This window comes from Callithrix jacchus, chromosome 10 (genome assembly GCF_049354715.1).
Source record: "Callithrix jacchus isolate 240 chromosome 10, calJac240_pri, whole genome shotgun sequence".
Lineage (NCBI taxonomy): Eukaryota > Metazoa > Chordata > Mammalia > Primates > Cebidae > Callithrix > Callithrix jacchus.
In genome coordinates this window covers 103,527,020-103,535,613 of record NC_133511.1, presented here as the reverse complement: position 1 = coordinate 103,535,613, position 8,594 = coordinate 103,527,020, and positions in this window count along the sequence as shown.

Sequence of the window (8,594 nt, the reverse complement as noted above, 5' to 3'; positions counted from 1 at the left end):
ACATCAAAAAGTTGGAAAAATCTCACTTTGACAATGTAATATCACATCTAAAAAAACTAAAACAAACAAACAAACAAAAATCCTTGAGAATCAAGAGGAGACAAATCTCAAAGCTGGAAGAGGACAAGAAATAACCAAAATTAGAGGTAAACTGAAATAGAGTGTCACATAAAAATCCATTCAAAAGACCAACAAACCCAGGAGTATTTTTTAACTAATAACATAGGTAGACTGCTAACTAGACTAATAAAGGAGAAAGGAGAAAAGATAAAAATAAACACAATTAGAAATGACAAAGGGAATAATACCACTGACCAGACAGAAATACTAATAACCACCAGATAATATTATCAACACCACCATACACATAAACTAGAACATCTAGACAAAATGAATTAGTTAGTGGATACACCCACTCTCCCAATACTGAACCAGGAAAAATTTGAGTCCCTGAACCAACCAATGATGAAGTCCAAAATGGAATCAGTAATAAGTAGCCTAACAACTCCAAAAATCCCAGGATCAGATATATTCACAGCTCAATTCTACCAAATGTACAAGAAGAGTCTGTACCATTCCAATGGAAATTACTCCAAAAAATTAAGGAAAGGTGACTTGTCTTCCAGTTCATTATATAAGGTCAGCATAATCCTGATACCAAAACCTGGCAGATGAAACAACAAAAAGGAAAACTGCAGGCCAATATCCTTGATGAACATAAATGCAAAAATCCTCAACAAAATGTGGCAAACCAAATCTAGGAGCACATCAAAAATTTGTCTACTGCAATCAAGCAGGCTTTATCCCTGGAATACAAGGTTGGTTCAACATATGCAAATCAATAAATGTGATTAATCACTTAAATAGAACTAAAGACAAAGCCACATGATTATCTCAATAGATGCAGAAAATGCTTTCAATAAAATTTAACATTCATTCATGTTAAAAAAAAACTCTCAACAAACTAGATATTGAAGGTACATGCCTCAAAAAGATAAGCAACATCTATGAAAAACCCACAGCCAACATCATGCTGAATGGGCAAAAGCTGGAAACATTCACCTTGAGAACTGGCACAAGACAAGGATACCCTCCTTACCACTCCTATTCAGCATAGTATCAGAAGTCCTGGCCAGACCAAGCAGGCAGAAGAAGAAATAAAGGGCATCCAAACAGGAAGATAGGAAGTCAAATTATCCCTCTTAGCAGACAACATAACCTTATGTCTAGGAAAGGCCAGATTCTCAGGCCAAAAGCTTCTTCAGCTGATAAACAAGTTCAGCAAAAGTCTCAAGGTACAAAATCAATGTACAAAAATCACTTTCCTATAAACCAACAATAGCAAAGCTGAGAGCCAAATCAAGAATTCAGTTTCATTCACAGTTTTGACAAAAAGAATAAAATACCTAGGAAAAGAATAAAATATCTAGAAATACAGCTAACAAGCAAGGTAAAAGATCCTTACTAGGAGAACTAAAAAACACTACTCAAAGAAATCAGAAATGACACAAGCAAATGGAAAAACATTCCTTCCTTATGGATAGAAAGAATTTATATTGCTAAAATGGTCATTATTCTCAAAGCAGTTTATAGGTTCAATATTATTTCTATTAATCTATCACTGAAATTCTTCACTAGAAAAATGTATTTTTGAATTAACATGAAATAAACAAATAAAAAAAAACCCTGAATAGCCAAAGCAATCCTTAGCAAAAAGAACAAAGTTGGAAGCATCACCTTACCAAACTTCAAACTATACTACTGGGCTACAGCAAGCAAAACAGCATGGTACTGTACAAAAACAGACACATAGACCAAAGAAACAGAATATAAAGGCCAGAAATAAAACTGTACAACTATAGCTATCTGATCTTCAACAAACTGACAAAAACCAGCAATGGAGAAGAGACTCCCTGTTCAATAAATGGTGCTGGCTAGCCATATTCAGGAGATTAAAACAGGACTCCTCCCTTACACCAAATAGAAAAATCAATTTAAAATGCATTATAGACTTAAATGTAAAATGCAAAACTAGAACACCTCTGGAAAACAACCTAGGCAATACCATTCTGAAAAGAGGAACAGGCAAATATTTTATGATAAAACCAGCTAAAACAATTACAACAAAAACAAAAATTGACAAATTGGATTTAATTATATGAAAGAGCTTCTGCACAGCAAAAGAAACTATATACAGAGTAACAGACAACCTACAGAATGGGAGAAAGTTGTTTGCAAAATATGCATCTGACAAAGGTCTAATATCCAGCATCTATAGAGAACTTAAACAAATTTACAATAAAAAAATTAAAAAGTGAGGAAAGAACATAAACAGAAACTTTTTAAAAGAAAACATACACGTAGCCAACAAATATATATTATAAATATATAAATATATATATAATAAATATATAAATAAATATATAATATATATATAATAAATATATAAATATATATAATATATATATTTTATATATATATATATTAAAAACTCATGCAATTCAAAACCACAATAAGATACCGTCTCACATCAATCAGAATAGCAATTACTAAAAAAGTCAGAAAATAACAGTTGCTGGGGAGGTTGCAGAAGAAAAGGAATGCTTATACACTGTTTGTGGGAATGTAAATTAGTTCAGCCATTTCAGAAGATAGTGTGGCAATTTTTCAAAAATCTAGAAACACAACCATTTAACCCAGCAATCCCATGACCGGATATATACCCCCCAAAATATAAATCATTCTATCATAAAGACACATGTACACCTATGTTCGTAGCAGCACTATTCAGCAGCAAAGTCATGGAACAACCTAAATGCTCGTAAATGGTAGACTTAGTAAAGAAAGTGTGGTACATATTCACCACAGAATACTACACAGCCATGAAAAGAACAAAGTCATGTCCTTTGCAGGAACATGGTTGGAAATGAATGCCATTATCCTTTGCAAACTAACACAGGAACAGAAAATCAAATTCCCCACATATTCTCACTTATAAGTGGGAGCTAAATTGTAAGAACACATAGACACATAGAGGGAAACAACAGACACTGGGGCCTATTGAATAGTGGAGGGCGGGAGAACAGAGAAGATAAGGAAAAATAGTGAGTACTAGGAGTAATAACTAAGTGATGACATAATCTTATTACAAACCCTTGTGACACAAATTTACCTATGTATCAAACCTGCACATGTACCCTTGAGCTTAAAATAAAAATTTAGCAAAGTAATTTTTAATTTTATAACTCTTTATTAATTGCTGTAACAAATAGATGAAGAATATTGGATACTTGTACACCACTATCAACCACTTATCTTCAAAATTTTACTAGATGTTCCAGCCATTGAAAAAATAAATAAAATGCATACAGAGATTGGAGAAAATGTAAACATTTAAAAAGTTTATAGATGACAGAATTGTTTATGCAACAAATATTAAGGAAACTACAAAAGTTCTATCAGTACTACAATATGTACCTAACAAGGCTTCAATATATAAGAGTCATACTTCTTTAAGAAAGAAAACCAGTTTTTTCTAGATGGTAATGAAGTATCATGAAGAAGCAGAAATAGAGAAAAAGAGCTGATGCTATTTACAATAGCATCAAACACCATCTTCTATGGCATTAAAATCATAAAATACTTAGAGATAAGTTTAACAGACTACATGCAAGACTGTATGCTGAAAACTTCAAATCATTTCTGGAAAATATTAAAGCCTAAATATGTAGAGGGATATACTAAGATATTGTAGCACAATATCAAATATTTTAAGACATCAATTGTCTTCAGAGTGATCTATATAGCTTTAACAAATTCCCAGTCAAAACTCTAGGTTTTTTTGCAAAATTGACCAGATGATTCTGAAATTTGTATTAAATGCATAACTTAGACTAACGAAAATAACTTTGAAAAAAGAAATCCAAATTGAAGCATATCCATGCTTGATTTCAAGACATACCATAATGCTGAAACCATCAAGACAGTGTGATATTGATGTGAAGATAAACGTGTACATTAATGGAAGACTAGGGAGTCCATAAAAAGTACACATGATTATATATACACAAATTTTTATACTAACTTAATGAGTGAACACAAATAGTCTTTTCAAACAGCTTTGCATGGGCAATGTGCTATCTACTTCTGTATTAGTCCATTCTCAGATTGCTATAAAGAACTCTTTGAGACCGAGTCGTTTATAAAGAAAAGAAGTTTTATGTATTCACAGGAAGCATGGCTGGGAAGGTCTCAGGAAACTTATAATTATGGTGGAAATTGAAGGGTAAGCAAACACATCTCCGTGATAGGAGAGAGAGAGAAAGAGAGAGAGAGAGAAGGGGGAAGTGCCACACACTTTTAAATAATCAGAACTCATAGGCCAGCTCTTTCCACCAACAGTGAAAGTTACAATTCAACATGAGATTTGGGTAGAGACACAGAGCCAAGCCATATCAACCTCAGAGCAAAAAAAATAAAAAATTGTTTTAATAAATTGTAATTGTTTGAAATGAATTATCAACCTAAATGTAAAAGTTAAAACTAAAAATGAGTAGGAGAAAACCTAGTAGAAAAATTTCGTGACCCCATGTTAGGCAAAACTAGTAAGAGCACACAAAAGCTAAACCTCATTGTAAGCATTGTGAACTTGAAATTCATTTATGAGATAATAGTATTCCCAAACATTTTTTCCTTTTTATTTCTGAATTCATATCTTGCATGCTGCCTCTCTCTCTCTCTCTCTCTTTTTTTTTTTTTAATCCTAGAGACACCATAGACCCTGTAGCAGAGACATCCATAAGCTCATCAAATCTTTGACACTGGACATAGAACTAGAACAAATTTCCTAGGCTGCCTTGCAATTAGAGAATTCTGGTGAACTGAGTTCTCATAATTGAAATGTAAGCAGAATGATGTATTTTATTTTCAGAGTTGGCACTTAAAATTTCCCTGAAATGCGTCATACTTTGTCTCCTACTGCCTAAATGCGGATAATCCAGGACTCCAGTATTTTAGGAGATAATATTAATAGAACCAAGAGACAGGAAGATTCAGGCTTCCTGCATCATCACTTAAGTGGGACTTCCCAGGAGATGCAGCTAAACAGGCACACCATATTATTTGGTCCTGCAAGTGAGAAGCACTTTTCTTTTGTGTTAAAACATTGAAATTTTGGCACATTTGTTACACCTTTACACCTAGCTGATTCATAAAAGAACGTAAAATTAAGTGACATATTTCATTGTGTTCTGAGTGCACAGTGCCTTAGTATCTATCTTATGTGAAACGTGGAAATAAATTGGATTTCTGTGATAGTAATTCAGATTCTTGTATAGTTTTGTTTTTCTGACACCAGATTGTTAAACTTATTTCTACTCCTGATTACATTTGTTTTATGATGTATTGGGGAAAACATTGCAATCAGACTTTTTCATAACTTTGCTTAACTGTAAACTAGAAACGAAAAATCAGAAAGCTGAAACCACCTGCTACCATAACCAAGAATCCTCTACTAACTGGGAAAGAGCAGTGGACTTACACGTATGAATTGTTTGACAGGTTTATATTCATCCATTTCCAAATGTATTTCTGGTTTAGCTGGATACACAATTAATACTGTGTATTCCAAAATAAGAGGAAAAAAAGATCGGCAAACATATTTTTTATTAACTAACCCATTAAAACTTTGTTATGATGTTCTTTAACAAGAGCTAGATTCATTATAACATATTCATCTCAAAAGCTGTCATTTCCATTAAAGGTAGTAATAGTAACATACAATGTTACAAAGCTCCAGTGCAATTAGAAATGTGACTTGAAATATTTTTTGGATTTAAATCCTCAATGTAAACTGTAAAGTATCATGCTGGCCAATTGGATTAAGCTTAACCCTAAATTTTAAAATGGCATTACAAAAGAATTATACTTACATCAAAATCACAGTATAAGGTTTGAAAATAAGTGTGTTAACATGATCAAATAAACTCTGACAAAGCTTTGGTTTTTGATCACGAAGCGTTTTTGGTTTGTTTTGTCTTTTCTTTTTTGTTTAGACAGGGTCTGTTGCCCAGGCTGGAGGGCAATGGCAAGATTTCAGCTCATTGTTTCCTCTGCCTCCTGGGCTCAAGCGATTATCCCGCCTCAGCCTCCTGAGTAGCTGGGATTACAGGTATGCACCGCCATGCCCAGCTAATTTTTGTATTTTTTGTAGAGACAGAGTTTTGCCATGTCACCCAGACTGGCCTTGAATTCCTGACCTCAAGCAGTCTGTCTGCCTTGACCTCCTAAAGTGCTGAGATTACAGGTGTGAGCCACCACACCTGGCCAAAAGCATTTTTGTTAAATATTGAAATTAAATTTAAATATTTATAATTAATTTTAAATAATTAAATTACAATATAATTTACTTTTAAAGAAAAATTGTTTTTATTGTGTTTTTTCATAAATCGTTACTCATTTCTTATAAAAACACAAAACTTTAAATACATGATTACAGCTTTAATTATATATACAATTTTAATTATCTTTAATATTGTATTTCACAAAATGTTTATTGAGTATTTATTACCTACAAATCATAGCAAGCAAATGGCTAGGATAAAGGGATCAAAGATAATATTAACATATAGGTTATGAATAATTGATATACCCTGGTTCTCTATATTTGACAATAATTTATCTATAATTAAATATAAAATGTAGTGTGTGTGTCAGAATTTAGTACACAATAATAAATCTTGAGTAGTTCCATTTGGAGGTATACACACACACACACACACACACACACACATTCTCATGCAAATCTCTCATGTAAGGAAGAAAAATGTCCTCATTTATTTTCAGGTGTCTTAGTTTGTTCAGGCTGCTACAACAAAATGCCATAGACTGATACTATAGACTGAGTAGTTTATAAAAAACAGAAATTTATTTCTCATAGTTCTAGAGGCTTGGAAGTTTAAGACCAGGACAATAGCAGATTTGTTTGCTGGGAAGAGCCTCTTTCCTGGTTCATAAAACACCTTCTTGCAGCTTCTTCACAGGGAAGAATCGGTGGATAAGCTCCCTTGGGCCTATTTTAGAAAGGCGCTAATTCTGTTAATGAGGTCTTACAACTCATGTCCTAATCAGCTTCTAAAAGGTCCTACCTCCTAATACTAAAATTTTAAGAATTGAGATTTCAATATATGAATTTTGTGAAGACACAAATATTCACATTATAGCATCGGGATATTATTAGTAGGATGTCTGAAATCGGAAATTTTTACTCACTTCCCAGAATGCATTTTTTGAATTAAACATAATGTTGGTATTTAAAGTTTGAAAAACTTCAGCGGGACCAACTTTATTTTTCAAATAATTCTAAAACAATTTGAATTTTGCCTAAATATGAACCACTCACTAACCTTTCTAAAGATTTTCTCCATAGCAAATTATGAAATATGTGTCATTCCTAAAATTTAAAATAATTTTAAAATATAGATATGTACAGCTATTTTAAGAGAAAACCAAATTTTATATATATACTTAGGTAAGAATTCAGGTAGTTTTTATTTAAAATCTGAAAGTTTTGTTCTTTTTTTTCCTTGAGATTGTCCCATGAACCTAATAGTTAAATTAATGAACTATCTAAATATGTTACATTTTATCAAAGTTGTATTTTATGTTTTTACATCTATTTCACTTTTCATCACAACAGTGGCTCCTAAGTGTGTATCACTGCTGTTTTATAGAACCAAGTACGAGCCAAGGTAAGGAAATCACCCAGTGCCAGACAACTCATGGTCTGAAGGTCTACAGCAGCCTGGCAAAATTATATCCAACTGCTTATATGAAAAGATATTGATATCATGTTCTTTCCATAAAGCTAAAAATATTCTTCTTTAGCAATAAAAAGCACATGCTCATAACAGAAATTCAGATTACCTCTAACTACATAAACTTCTACTTCCCTGGATCCAACACCTAAATTCTCTTATCAGGATGACAGAATAACTCATACCTTATCTCTTTGCTTCCCCTATGTTCACCCTTATCTTCCAATTATTACTTCATGGAGAAGTCACAAAGTGACTTTACACAAAAGTGTAAGTGAATCCAGATCAATCCTAATCTCAAAATCTTCCATTTTCTCTCATTTCATTCAAGTTGATGTCAAATCCCTCACAGTGGCTTACTAGGCTCTGCTCACTCTGGGTCCCATTCTTTCTCTCTCTAACACATCTTCATCTACTCAACTAATTCTGCTTAGCTTCCTTTAGCTTTCTTGTTATTCTTGCAGTCACAACATACCCTCCAGCCTCAGAAACATTTCATAGCGTTTTGTTTCAGGCTGGAATCCATATTCCTCAGATAGCAACACTTTGATCACTTATTCCTTCTTAGTGAGGTTAAATCTGACAACCATAATGAAGTTACAACTGCACCCAGAAAATGCTCCTGATCATCCTTCCCTTACCACATTTTCTTTCCTCAATTTTTTTATTTTTAGTTAACAAGGTGGTGCAGTATAATTAAATGGCAAAAAATTATCTAAGTGTACAATTAAATGATTTTTAGTATATTTTCAGAGTTGTACAGCCATAAACACAATCTAA